This window comes from Candoia aspera, chromosome 2, assembly GCF_035149785.1.
Source record: "Candoia aspera isolate rCanAsp1 chromosome 2, rCanAsp1.hap2, whole genome shotgun sequence".
NCBI classification, from domain to species: Eukaryota; Metazoa; Chordata; class Lepidosauria; order Squamata; family Boidae; genus Candoia; species Candoia aspera.
In genome coordinates, this window is record NC_086154.1 from 107259114 (window position 1) to 107274263 (window position 15150).

Here is a 15150-nt window from a genome sequence, read left to right on the forward strand (position 1 = left end):
ATCTGGACCCTTAGTCCGTTTATAACTTTCTAAGATCAAAATCTTATTTAGCTTTTTGCTGTTTAGTTCAGATCCTTTAAATTCTTAAGTTTATGGTTAAAATTTCCTTTCATTCAGGATTGAAGGCAGACTCACCTGGCATTTTCAAACTTGTCATTCTGAAGGTCTCTAATAGCTTAGAGTACTTAATGAGTAATTTCTGAAAGTTATTAGAAAGTAAGATTTGCACACTTAGTGTCCTTTAAAAGTCTCCACTGTGGTTGTGAGCAAGATGTTGTTGTCTTCTCTTCTCCCAGTGTGCAAATCCACAGAAAACCACTGTCCGGCAGTTTCCTGGTGGGGAGCAGCCATCCAGAGCACATGTGGGTGATCTTCCACCCTTTCCTTATCCAGAGATGTTCCAAGGAACCGGTCTAATTACTGGTTCCTTGGTCTTTGCCACAGTCATCAGCTCTGCTTTTGCAGAACCGTCTTCAGTTCACCATACCTACCCTAGAAGCCCATGCCCTTGCCTCTTTCAAACAGATCCCTCAAACCTGTGTACGGAAAGTTTTTATTTTTGAAAACAAATGCTAGTACACAAGCATTACTCTTAACTTTCCCCTCATCCAGCCAAACTTTACAGATCTATTTCTCTAGATGTAGACATCTCTTAATGTTTTGCCAAACTCCTGCTAAAAACATTTTGCGGCAGCAGCCAATATACTGTTGAACAGCTATTTTTCTTTTTTTAATGCAACCCTTCAAATAATTGAAGAAAAAAATGTGTGGCATAAAGACTATTTTGTCTCTATTACTACTACACCTTTTAGAGTCCTCTAGGACTAGAGTGGCATAAAAATAAGCCTTATTTGATATTGCCTATATTAATGACTCATGAAAAATCCAACCAAAAACTTCAAGCTCACCACATTTATTTATCTTCTTTATTTTGCAATATATGTATATAACACTGCTCCAATCTATACAGACTCTGGCTGGTGCACAACAGCGAAAAAATAGGAACCTCCTAAATCCACATGAAAATAGAGCAATAACTACATGTTCACCAACAAAGCCAAAATAAGGTTTTTCAGGCTTTCCAAAATGAGCAAAGGGTAGGGGTTGGGTGCCCTTCTGGGGGCAGAATATTCTACAGTGTAGGGACTGCTATTGAGAACCTGGTTCATGCCCCTGGGCCAAAAATGTTGGCCTTTTTTTGTTTAAGGGTATTGCGGTAGGGAGGGTTCATGCGCAGTAGAATATCACGCCTTCCCTATTTACCTACAGGGAGAATGGACTGTCCAAAATATTACCATTTTGGTGCAGAATTTTGTCAATGCAATCTTGAAGATTCCAGAAGCCACAAAATGGGGCATGACAGCCTGGGCTTCAGGTTGCCCATTCGTGGCATAAATACATAAAGAGAAATTTGATCTCTTTTCCCTTTTCTCATGTTCCCACAACTGCGCCTTAGCTTGAATGACACCGTTGTCTCTCTTCACAGTAGCAATCCGCATATTAGGAAAGTGGAGTTCTTTCACCTTAAAGAGGGAAGTTATATATTCTCAGAATCTTTACTTATAAGAATCTGATGCTAATAATGAAAACACAAGTATTGGAGAGCTCAGCTTCAACCCCTTTTGTTTTTTTACACATTTTTATCACCAATAAAACTATCCCTTTTACTTTAGAGAGAAATGAGCAAAAGACATGAATGCCAGAGTTAACAATATCCCAGTTAATGACTCATGTCCCTTTTCTGAAAAATGCTAAGTGCAGAACAATGCTCTGCAACCCTCTTTTCCACTCTGACAATAATTCTTATCTTCCCTTTTTGGCCTATAGAAAGCAAAAGTAGATGTTTTTGTCCTGCGGAATTCTGCTGGTTCATCAGCCTAACCTTTTGTGATGTACCCAATATGGCTGTGCAGCCTTAGGAAATAATTCCAGAAAGGAGCTTCCTCCTTAGAAAAGGGGGGTGATGATGCTGATTTAAAGAGATGCAGATAAACTCTGCTCTCACTTTTACCTACTCCAAAGCAACTTTTTGGAATGGAATCCAAAGCATTTCACATCCCTACCTGATCAAATCCCCCGATGGAGTGATCAGCCAGTTTGAATTTCCCTTCTTAGAAGCTGTTCCAAGCAATCTACCCACCTCTGAAAGCCTCCTGCTTGATTTAACTCTGCTTGCCTTTAAGCATCCGGAGAAGAGCAAAATCCTGTTATGAAATCCCAGGCAGTCCTCTGTAAATATCCTCAACAATTAAGGTTCCTGTTACATTTATGTAGTTAAATCCAATAGTTCTGTTTAGCAAAGTGTATTCTTTGTTTTATTTCAAAGTCCACTTCTGGCTCCTCTTTGCTGGATTCTTTAATATTTAAAACTGAATAGGAAAGTGGGGTAAATTCAGTCTTTCTGCTTACTGCAGCTTGGAGTGGGTCACGCTCATGTACCAGGCTGCTGAGCATATGCACTGACCTGGCTCTTAAGGCAAGAAAAAGCTCTGGAAGACAAGCCTGATCAACCCCTAACATTAATCAAGAGAGCTTAGATTCTCATGGTGTCTTGTAGTATCAGCCCTGAGGTAGTCCAGACAAGAAGCCAAAACCATGATACTAAGGCTACCTTTATTGTGAGGTTACAGTAACAGACTCTTGCAAGTCTGAAAGCACTTCCCCCCTCCCCTGCCTTTCCTTTCTAGAGAACTGGGGAGGATCCCTTCTGAGATGCTTTCTCCACCCCTGTTCCTTCTGTGGGCTGAGATGTCTCTTGTCTGACCATTGTCTAGGCTATGACTCCTCCTCCTCCTGTCTCCCAAGGTTATTCTCATAGCCCATACACGTGGCCAGATAAGTGGCAAGAAGTATGGTTAGTGACGGAGTTTGTGGAATAGAAAGTGTGCATGCAAACGAGATAAAAGAGGACGAGAGCTGGATTTCTGCAGCACCTCCTGCCTGCAGGTCTGCCAGAAGGGTAATGGAGACTGTTAATCCCCAAGCCCAAGGAGGAGGAGGAAGTGGAAATCAGGTGACCCATGTGACATCCCACAAGCACAATAGAGATGTGTTTGCTAGAGAGACCTCCTTATGCTTATGAGACAATGCTGAGTTGACCCCTGATAATTGCAACAGTTAGGTCAAAGAATCTTGGAAAGGAAGTGGTTGTGCACTTTAGCCCTGCTTTTATCAGCGAGTTTGTTAAGGTAGTTCCTCCTTGATGCCTTTGATCCTCTTTGAGGAGGGTCTGGCTATCCATTTATGAGATACAAAAGGAATGTCCATCTGTTCTTGCTCTATAGTGTTTGGCAACTATCCCTTCTCATTCCTAGGCTCAAAGAATTCCATTACAATGCGCTATACAGGAAGTCTTGTGTGATCAGGCTGAAAGTGATTAATGATTGTAAATCATACAAGTAGTGGTGATATGTCTACCTCTAGTATAAAAGGGCTGGCAACTGTCCCACTTCACAGGGCTGGAGGTACAGTTACCTCAGTTTATGATACTTACAGTCTCTTATGCCTCTGAACATACAAGTGTGCTGCAGTTTTGTCCAAGTTGATGCAAAGTTGCCTGGGCTTCATAGAACGGCTACTTTAATACAGCCCATTAAACCATGATTTCAGACTTGTTGCTTCAAATATTTATTTATTTTATTTATTTATCAAACTTTATCACCACCCATCTCCCTCCCAAGGAGGGACTCTATATATATATCTGTTGTTTTATCCCAGATCAAGATTGATATTAGCAGAAAATTAAAAATCCTGCTGAACTCATGGGGAAATCTCTCCTATGCTAATGCCTTTCAGTTATTTCAAGCAGGTTGATAAAATATTAAGAATATTTTTATGGAAAGGACAATCTCAGCTATGGTTATCATGTAGTGATGGAGGTTTTAACTTTTCTAACCTTCACCTTTATTACTAAGCAAACGTTTTCACTTCAATTTCTTTAAGGAATGACAGTGATCCAATCAAAACCCATTATGGGCACAAGTAGGCTGTTATTATGTAACCTCTCTGACCTCATGGCAGAAGTTTGGGTCCATTTTTAGCCGAAGCTTTATTGAATTACATGTAGCAAGTCCCATCTGAAAGATATGGATATGAACATATAATACGGACCTTTATTGACACAACCAATTTACATGTTGGGACTAGACTATCTCAGTCTGAAAATAGCTGGTATGTTTTTTACTCCTTTTTTGAAGTCACGGGCATATTATATTAACTGATTAAGTCATACATTATTTTAACACTTTAGGTCAGCTTATTGCCCATCAAGTTTTTAAACCATTTGACTTATTGAAAAAAAAGAGTTTGGATTGTCTAAAATTATGGATTAGCAATACATTCCATTAATATATTGCCCCAAATCATGATTTCACCATTTGGTCTGAATGCAACAGCAATGTCTAAAACCCCCACATTTCTGTATGTCCAGGATGTGCTTTAGAACGTTCCAAGTCTACATTTTTTAAAAAATAAACAGTTCAAGAACATCACTAAGGTGAGTATTCACTATTTGCAAGAACTCTGGAATAAGGAGTTGGAATAGCTCATACTGTACTTACAAAACAATGGCTAACAGTCTTAAAGAATATTAACTCTGAATTTTATTATCTGTCTATGAGATAAATTCAGCAATAAAAGGTTTTTTTCTTTTTCATATGTATTGGATACACGGGGAAATGTTTTAAAAGGGATGATTATTAACTCCCTAATATTGTAAATCTGAAATGGATGAAGGGACAGTATCCTATTATTGCCCCATTTTGGTTTAACATCCATTGAGTTTGTTAATATGAAGAAAGAAGTGTCCCTCCCAGCCAAAAAATACCCCTAACCCTCCAGGTGTGCATCAGCTCCTATAATTTCCACATGGCTGGCCAATGGCTATTTTGATCAGGAATTCTGGGGCTTGAAGTCCAGCATATCTGAAAGCTATCAAATTAGGGAAACCTGCCTTAAGCTAACCACAGCTGTTGGTTGTTTCTGAAGGAACCTTTTCTGCAAGTCCTCCCTTCAACAGCTCCTTCCTTCCTTCTTCATTCCTTCCTTCCCTATCCCCAAGGTCAGCTCTAAATTCTTCAACACCCACTAACATAGTAAACCTCCTTCGCATCTGTCTCAAGAGAGGAGTAGGTTGGCAGAGAGAGAGAGAAAGAGAATTTGGGCACCACCAGCTTCCTCTTGTATGTGAAAGTAAATGACACAATCCTTATGTTGCTGCTTTGAAAGAGGATGTCAGCCATATGTTGCTGTTTCCAAACTCATAAAAACAAGAGTTTATTAAAATCACAATTTGTCATCAGGTTAGGATATCAAACTAAGTTATCTTTGCTGAGTTTACACAAAGCAACAAGCCACAGTTTCTGGTTAACAGGTACAGAAGCTGTAAGTCACCTTTCAGGTGAAGGGGAGGGGAAGGATATGAGCCCAAAGATGAACAGAGCCCTCAACTTTTCCAACAGTAGAAAAAACTGTTACGTTACATAGATCTTGAAGAATGAATGCTCTTTTCTGAATGGAAACTTGATTTCAATATACAGTTTTAAGAACGTAAGAAGAGCCATGCTGGATCAGCACAAGAGGCTCATCTAGTTCACATTTCTGATAGAACAGTGGGCAGCCATGTTATCCCTGAGCATAACATGAGCTACCTGTTGGAAGTCCTGGCAAATCCAGCATGCCTCATTAGCATGTGAATTAGCATGTAAATTGAGTTGGCCCACAATGCAACTCTGAGGAAGCTGTTTGTTGCCACTCCCACTTCCTCTTCTCTCTTTCCCCTTCTTCCACCCAGGGAGAAGCAAGCATGCTGCTCTGCTCTCCATTCATCAGGGCCATGTGCTTGGGCCTTGATGAAGGATTCTGCCCCTTTCTTCCACACAGCTCTTGGCAGCTGTAGGGCTGAGTGTTTAGGGCAAACTAAGTATTTAGAAAGAAAAGAAAAACAAAGGAACTTCATCATTTCCACCAAGATGGATGTAACAGAACAGCAACAATAAAGTCAGTAAGACTCCTTTTTTTCTTCTTAACCCTAATATGTCTAAGCATGTGATTCTTTATGCTTGGGAGGGCTGAGTGTGTAAGATCAATAACCTGTGTTTCTCTGATGTGCTCACTGAAGCAATCTAAGATAATTTTCTTTTTCTGTGCCAGCTTCTCAGCTGTGTTATAAGCTCTGCTCCATTTCAGTGGTTCTAGCAGGCCACTAAATTGGCTTCAGTCCCCTCATAGGGGATTCAACACAACTGGTAGCCACCAAATTCAAGATCTTTCTAAAGAGACATTGCATGTTTATTTATTTCACTATTGGCTTATATACTTAGGTTCCATTTTATTCCCAAAGCAGCTAACATTAAAAAAAAAGAATATAAAAAGTTAGAAACATAGATTAAAATTAACAATAAAATAGGTACTAAAATCTTTTAATACTCAAATGTTTAGTGAAAGGGATGGATCTTTATATATTTTCTAAATGCTGAGAAACTGGGGGCCTAACTCAACTAAGAGAGGGTGCTCCATGTTCTGGGAGCAACACAGGAGAAGCTCCTCTCCCAAGTGACCCAAGAGAACCCTCTTCAAATGAGCTTCCCGTGTAGATTTTATAACTGGACAGGTTTGAAGTAGATGAGGTCGTCCCTTAGATGTTCAGGCCCTGCATAGGTCACAGCTTTAAAGGTCAATGCCAGTACGGTAACTCACAAAATGAAATCATGAATTATTGACCCCTCAAATTTTTACCTGTTGGTGAGGTAAAAATTTGAGGGGTCAATAATTCATGATTTCATGGATCCGACATCCATCCTTACAAATACATTCTTTGGGACTCCCAGTAAATTCAGAGTATAATTTTTTTGATGAATCAATTTCAGTCTTAAATCCATGATCATATATTCCCATTCTTTATTCCATACCTCCTGAATGTCAGTAATTTCAACTTTAAAAATTTGAAATTAATTCTTTAGTTTTTTGATACAGATACAATGTTGGCTTGGTTTCAGAAATTGACACCATCAGAAGAGAAAACATCTCAGGTTTCTCTGAAGTAGCTAAAGCATCTGGTCCACACTGAGTTGATTATATTGCCACTGTTGTGAATTAGGTATGCAAAATTCTATTTGTAGTTGAGAGAAATCCTTAAAATAATCATTACAGAGTAATTGCTTTAAAGCAATTATTCCAGATTCTGCCCATACTTTCCCAGAACACCTCATCACCTATTTTTAATATTTAACCTTACTGAAGTCTTCCATAAGGCTCCATATTCATGAGCCTCAGCATCAAAATGCGATCTACAACTCAAATGGACTCACACATGTCTAGCTGCTCTCCAGCCCTCTTCCCTCTACTTCTTCTTTCTCCAGTTTCACACTCCAATGTAGCTTGCTTTTAATTTTTTTCATCTTTTTCCATAAGCCTGGATGTACCTTTCATGAAGGTGTTAGGTACTGCCTTTCATAATGAATGAATTTGTCACTTAAAGAGGAAAAGTCTGAGAAGCTTTTCAGGGATAAAGGAATGAGCAATTCCTTCAGAGCAGGAAAAAAATATCTTGCTTGCCTTATATTGGAGTACATACTCTTAGGTCCCCAATCTCTCTCAGATATACTGTATATGTGGAAAATATGCCTTTATTCCTGCTTTTCCTTTTAATGCCATTTAAAAAATCAAAACACCCATTAAATATCTCCCTGGAGCAGAAACTAAGAGGCAAGAAAAGTTGGGAAACATGTAAATGAAGACATTTGGAAGGCTCTACAGGGAAGGATCACTCTAGATTTTGTGCACATAACTCTCCCAGTACAGTACTGGGAACTGGGGTTGTCCATGCATACCTTCCAGCCAGAGGACTGGTGTTGTTTATTGCACAAAAGAGCTAGAAGGAAGAATACACTATGTCTTGTACACGCAGGCATTTGTAACCAAGTCTGCTCTTGTTGCATAGAAATGAAGGATCTCTGGCCTCAGGGCTTAATCTGGCCCAGTGGCTTTGAGCAAGGTCTTTCCATTATTCTCATTGCCAATCACAATACCAGTCACATTTTTCTGCCAGCTTATCCACCATATTCTTTCTAGGCGATACAAACACTACAGCTATTGCCAAGAACCACCCCAAGCTTTCTCCCATGAGCAAAAGCATGGGATTGTTCTTGCTAGTCCATCCAGTGAGCACCCACTCCTATTTACTGCCTGTTGGAGATTGGGCAACATGTGGAGCAGCTTTCGCCTTCTCATCCAATGCCTGCATTACCCCATTGGGGAAAGTACAAGCAAGCCCAACTAGTCCATAGAAGGAGAGGTGAAGACCAATGGCTTTACCTTTTGTCCTCAGCAGAGCACTTTTCTCCATGCAGAAGAATGCAGGAAGTAATGTCTGCATCGAGAAATGAATTTTAATTCACAACACATTAACATCTTTCAGTCTTAAACCTCTTCCCCAAACCTTGTTCACAATATTAAAAATAGTCAAACAATATGGATCGATCAGAGTGCAAGACCAAATCATATCTGAAATTATACTCAAAAACTATGAATGCATATGTGAGGAATCTTGGATTATTCAGCCTGGGGTTAATTGTTATGTATTCTTGGGAAAAGACTTGTATATCTGGCATTAAAGATTGGCTTGATGAAATATGTACACTCTCAGCTATTGAATTACCTCTTTATTGAAACAACAGAAAGTCTATACTATGGGGAATGGGTTTTTCTTTTTAAGCTCCACCTTCTGATCCCCCAGGAGGAATGAGGAGTTGGATCTGGCCAGCTCACATTTCCCTTTGCCATAGAATGTCCTTTAATGTTTCTTGAGTCGCTGTATGTATCCATGAATGAAGAAGTATCATTCTGCAAGAATGGAAATTCTCTCTCTCCAACAAGGCAGACACAAAATTGAAATATTTACTGGGATAATGTCCTCTATGCATGCTATATGCCAGCAAATTTGGAAAACACAAGAATGGCCATCAGATTGGAAAAAATCAACTTATATCCCCATACCAAAAAAGGGGAACACTAAAGAATGTTCAAACTATCGAACAGTGGCACTCATTTCACATGCCAGTAAGGTAATGCTCAAGATCCTGCAAGGTAGACTTCAGCAATTCATGGAGCGAGAATTGCCAGATGTACAAGCTGGGTTTAGAAAAGGCAGAGGAACTAGGGACCAAATTGCCAATATCCGATGGATAATGGAAAAGGCCAGGAAGTTTCAGAAAAACATCTATTTCTGTTTTATTGACTATTCTAAAGCCTTTGACTGTGTGGACCATAACAAATTGTGGCAAGTTCTTCATGGTATGGGGATACCAAGTCATCTCGTCTGCCTCCTGAAGAATCTGTATAACGACCAGGTAGCAACAGTAAGAACAGACCACGGAACAACGGACTGGTTTAAGATTGGGAAAGGAGTACGGCAGGGCTGTATACTCTCACCCTACCTATTCAACTTGTATGCAGAACACATCATGCGACATGCTGGGCTTGAGGAATCCAAGGCTGGAGTTAAAATCGCTGGAAGAAACATTAACAATCTCAGATATGCAGATGACACCACTTTGATGGCTGAAAGCGAAGAGGAACTGAGGAGCCTTATGATGAAGGTGAAAGAAGAAAGTGCAAAAGCTGGCTTGCAGCTAAACCTCAAAAAAACCAAGATTATGGCAACCAGCTTGATTGAGAACTGGCAAATAGAGGGAGAACATGTAGAAGCAGTGAAAGACTTTGTATTTCTAGGCGCGAAGATTACTGCAGATGCTGACTGCAGTCAGGAAATCAGAAGACGCTTAATCCTTGGGAGAAGAGCAATGACAAATCTCGATAAAATAGTTAAGAGCAGAGACATCACACTGACGACAAAGGCCCACATAGTTAAAGCAATGGTGTTCCCCGTAGTAGCATATGGCTGCGAGAGCTGGACCATAAGGAAGGCTGAGAGAAGGAAGATCGATGCTTTTGAACTGTGGTGTTGGAGGAAAATTCTGAGAGTTCCTTGGACTGCAAGAAGATCAAACCAGTCCATCCTCCAGGAAATAAAGCCAGACTGCTCACTTGAGGGAATGATATTAAAGGCAAATCTGAAATACTTTGGCCACATAATGAGAAGACAGGACACCCTGGAGAAGATGAGATTGAACGAATAAACAACAACAATGTCCTCTTTTGTTCCCTACAAGGAAATTTTAAAAATGGTATTTTCAACTTCCTTGTGAGCTAGTTGTTTGATCTTATCTGTTCCAGTCTTATTTTACATTTGTTTGGGGGCTTTTTTCACTGTCTCTTTTTCTCTGTATTGTAACTCCTTTGCATAGTAGATCGTATGGATAATTGAGAGATGTACAATAAAGTATCACTATTCCTGTGATATTTGCAATAATGGGTTATAAGATCAAAGAGAAGATTGCATTTGACAAGCTAGACATTTGTTATTTTTTGAATGAGATGAGCATGGGGAGGAGTGGCATAAGGTGCTCACCTCTCCTTTGTCCTTCATCTATTCAAGATTTTCTTTAGCTCAATAATAATGTACCTGCCTTGCATACAGAAGACCCTGGACTCAGTCACTGGAATCTCTTCTTTAGTTTTAAAGGGGCTGTAGTTTCTGTAGTGGCAGAATATCTGCTTAGCATTCAGATTGGTATCTCCATCTGGGATGAAAAAAAGTGTAGTTTGAGACCCTGGATAGGTTCTACCAGTCTGTTGATAAGGCACAGCTAGGTGGACCTGGTATAAGGCAACTTCTGGAGTTAATAGCTTTCTAGCTAGAGAAAGAAGCTTATGTTTTCCATGATTACTTTGTCCATTAAAAAAAAAACAGGATAGTAAGAGAGATTTAGAAGAACAAGCCAAAAAAAACCCTATGGCTTTTATGTACATAAAAAAAAAATTTCCCATCCCAAAGCTGAATTCCCTTTGGCATAATTTTCCAAATCCACCCAGGCTATTTCCACAGTTACAAAATCTACACCACCACAGAAAGGTAGCTTTGTCCCTAGATTATATGCAATTTGGCTATGCAGGCAAAGAAAACAGCTAAAAGGGAAAAGAATCTAAATATGTTTATCATCTTTGGATGCGAAACCCGCATAAATACTAAAGACTTAACAACATGTGTCATCGTGTTGGTGTCAGGAAGATCAAACTCTAAGTGAAGGAAATGTCTTTGCATATCTCTTCCCAATCCAAACAGCCTGTGTTCACTTCCAGCATGACAACATCTGATATATAAGGAAATGGGTTTTCTGCAAACTTCAGCAAGAACAGCAAGGATCAGCTGCCCTCTGTGCTCAGAGAGGTCTCTTAGTTAGATTGCCAGATGCAAAGGCTGTTAGGAGGAAATATTCTTGCACATCATTCTGAAGACAGACAGGGTATAGAATCATACAGTTGGAAGAGCTCTTGTCCAACATTTGACCATTAAAGGAACTCCACCAATCCACCTTAAAGTCAAATCAACCTCAGTTTAAAATGTTAGTCAAGCATCCATCACATTCCAGGGCCGTTTGTCCCACTGCTGGATAACATACTACTGAGAAGCTCTTTGTAATGGTTGCCTATTCTAAAACACTATCAGACTCATGAGCAGGAATTCAAAGATATCTGATTTATTAAAGAATAGTATGCAGGATCACAGAGAAAGCTGAGAATGATGAAAGCACGCCAAATGCAAACTAAAAACCCTCGGTGCAAATGAAATCCTGCCCCCCCATAGAATCTTCCCAAGTTCACAATCCCAGGTGCTCCTAATGATGGTTTGCAGGAAAAGTCCTTGAACAGAGAACATAACCCAAACACATTCCATTGTAATGAACACAGATACAGAGCTTGGTACAAGGTTTCACAGCAGCTCCCTCTCAAACAGAAACGCACGTCAGCACCATGGCATGTGAAACATTACGATGTATACTGTTCATTGAAACAGTGAACATGACATACTGCCCCCCGAAAAGAGATAAAAGACTAAGCAGCAGGCTTTAAAGGGTAAGCAAGGTGGAAATGGCAAACTAAATCAGGAGCATTAACATGGCGGGCAGACACCCATTCAGGATGAGGAAAGTGTTTCCATCAGACCAGATACTGGAGGGTGCCTCGAAGCTTGCGAGAATCAACAACCTCCTTGACCTCAAAGTGCTGTTGGCCGTCAATCATGATTGGAGCAGGAGGAGGAGGTTGAGGATGCCAGTGGGAGGAGTGGTGGACAGGCTTGAGCAAGCTGCAATGGAAAACAGGGTGCAAACATTTCAAATTGTGAGGCAGACCCAACTTAACAGTAACTGGATTGATAAGACCAACAACAGAGAAAGGACCAATGAGCTTGGGAGCAAGCTTTTTAGAGGGTTGTGGTGACTTGATAAATTTGTTAGATAGATACACCTGATCCCCAATCTTGAAGTTGTTTTGCAAGGAACGATGCTTATCGGCTTGAAACTTGTAAGCAGCCTGGGCATCAGCCAAAGCTTGTTGAATCACCGGCCAGGAATCAGACAGCTTAACAGCCCAGTCCAATGCAGAACATGTTTGGGAAGGGGGTTGTGACAGTTCAGGGGTAAGAACAAAGTTGTGACCAGAAACCACATGAAAATGGGTTTGCCCTGTACTTTGATGGACAGTATTGTTGTAAGCCACTTCAGCAAAAGGTAGTAACTCCACCCAATCATCCTGATGGTAGTTAATGTATGCTCTAAGGAACTGTTCAAGAGTGGAGTTTAAAATCTCAGTAGAACCATCAGTCTCAGGATGGGAAGACGTGGATAGCGCTTGTTTGGTGCCAATCAATTTTAAAAATGATTTCCAAAACTGGGAAGTAAACTGTGTCCCACAGTCACTGACCAAACGGGAGGGGCTACCGTGGAGGCGGTAGATGTGGATGAGAAATAGGCATGCCAATTGCGGGGCTGATGGGATGGATGCACATGGAATGAAAGGTGCTTGTTTGGAAAAAAAATATTTTACAACCCAAATGACAGTTTTCTTCTGACTGGGAGGAAGATCCACAATAAAATCCATAGAAATCTCATCCCAGGGACGGGATGGGCTGGCCACGGGTTGTAGAAGCCCTTGTGGTTTTCCCCCCTTACATTTTGACATGGCACAAACAGGACAGAAAGCAACATAGTCTTTTACATCACGTCTCAAGGTAGGCCACCAGAACTGACGATGAATCAAATGCAATGTTTTGACAAAACCAAAGTGTCCAGCAAGTTTATCATCAGGGGAATGCTGTAAAATCTCAGCTCTTAAAGTTTCGGGCACATAAAGGCAGTGTTCCACCCATGCCAGACCGTTTTCAAAAGAAACAGTGTCTTTATTAGCTAGCAACCAAGTGTCAGATTTCAGCACCTGGAGAAAGTCCTTCCATAACTGACAAGGAACTTGCACTTTCCACTTCCCAGACTGGGCTGGGGGCGGGGTTCCCCGCACTCGGGTCTGGCTCCGAGTGACAGCAACTAAACCCAGTTGTGGTTCAGTAAGAACAGTCCCAACCACATCTGCCCCCTGGTCAAAATCCTGAGGTAAATGTGACAAAGCATCGGCCAGAAAGTTTTTCTTTCCTGGGATAAATTTTAACTGGAAGTTGAAATGACTGAAAAACTGAACCCAGCGAATTTGTTTAGGACTGAGACACTGGGGGGTGCGGAGGGCTTCCAAATTCCTGTGATTGGTCCAAACCTTGAAAGGCATTTAGCACCTTCAAGGAGGTGACACCAGGCTTCCAAAGCGGCTTTTACAGCAAACGCCTCCTTTTCCCAAACATGCCACCGGCGTTCGGTGTCAGAAAATTTCCTGGACAGATAAGCGCAGGGTTTTAAGTGATTTTCAGGATCTCTCTGTAACAAAATAGCCCCAACTGAGGAGTCAGAAGCATCAACTTGGACCACAAAGGGGCATTCAGGATCGGGGTGCTGTAGAATAGGCTCAGCAGTGAAAAGGGATTTCAGTTTTTCAAATGCTGCCTGGCATTCAGGCATCCAATTCAGCACTGCTCCAAGATGTTTTACCTTGCGTGTCTCCCCCAAGCCCTTGGTACGGAGTAAATCAGTGAGGGGCAAGGCAATCTCAGCGAACCCCTGGATAAATTGGTGATAGTAATTACTGAACCCAAGGGAACTTCGCAATTGCCTCCAGGTGCGGGGACGTTCCCAGATTAAAATCGCCTGAATTTTTGCAGGGTCCATTTCAACGCCCAATCAGACACCCGATAGCCCAGATAGTCAAGTTGGGTCTTGTGGAATTCACATTTGGAAAGTTTGGCATAGAGTTTGGCATTTCTAAGCTTGCATAACACCTGTTTGAGGAGGCATTCGTGTTCCTCCTCGGTTTCAGTGTAAATGAGAACATCATCTAAATAAACCAGGACCCCTTTAAACAAATGATCATGTAATATTTCATTAATCAATTGCATGAAGACTCCGGGCACCCCTGCCAACCCAAAAGGGAGGACTTTGTACTGAAATGAACCCAGTGGGCAATTAAAAGCAGTTTTCCACTCATCCCCAGCTCGTATGCGGATATGGAAATAGGCTTCGCGAAGATCAAGCTTGGAGAAAATCTTGCCCTTAGACAAATGAGCTAACATGTCCTTCATGAGTGGAAGAGGGTACTTGTTGAGAATTGAGATGGAATTTAACCCTCAATAGTCTGTACAGAGTTGAAGCGTGCCATCTTTCTTTTCCCGGAATAGCACAGGGGCCCCAACAGGGGAATTTGCAGGTTCAATAAACCCCCTTGACAGATTTTTGTCAATAAGGTCTTGTAATGCCTCAAGCTCCTTCTGAGTCATTGGATACATTTTTGGCTTGGGCAATTGAGCATTGGGAACCAACTCTATTGCATAGTCAGTTTTCCAGTGCGGGGGTAGCTGATCTGCTTCCATTTCCCCAAATACGTCTGCAAAGTCTTGGTATCAATCGAGCAAGCCTTCTAAATGTGCCACGCTAGGGCACGGCGTGGTGATCACAGCCCTTCCAACCCCCGCACGTGCAGCTCTCTCCGCTGTAGGAGCTTGGTAAAACCCATCTTTAAAAGTCACAGTTCTGTGTTCCCAGTTTATATATGGGCTTTGATAGGTCAACCAGGGGATCCCCAGAATTACCAAGGGATTGCCAACAGGTGCTACTATGAATTTTAAAGTCTCACGGTGGCTGCCCATTTGCATTG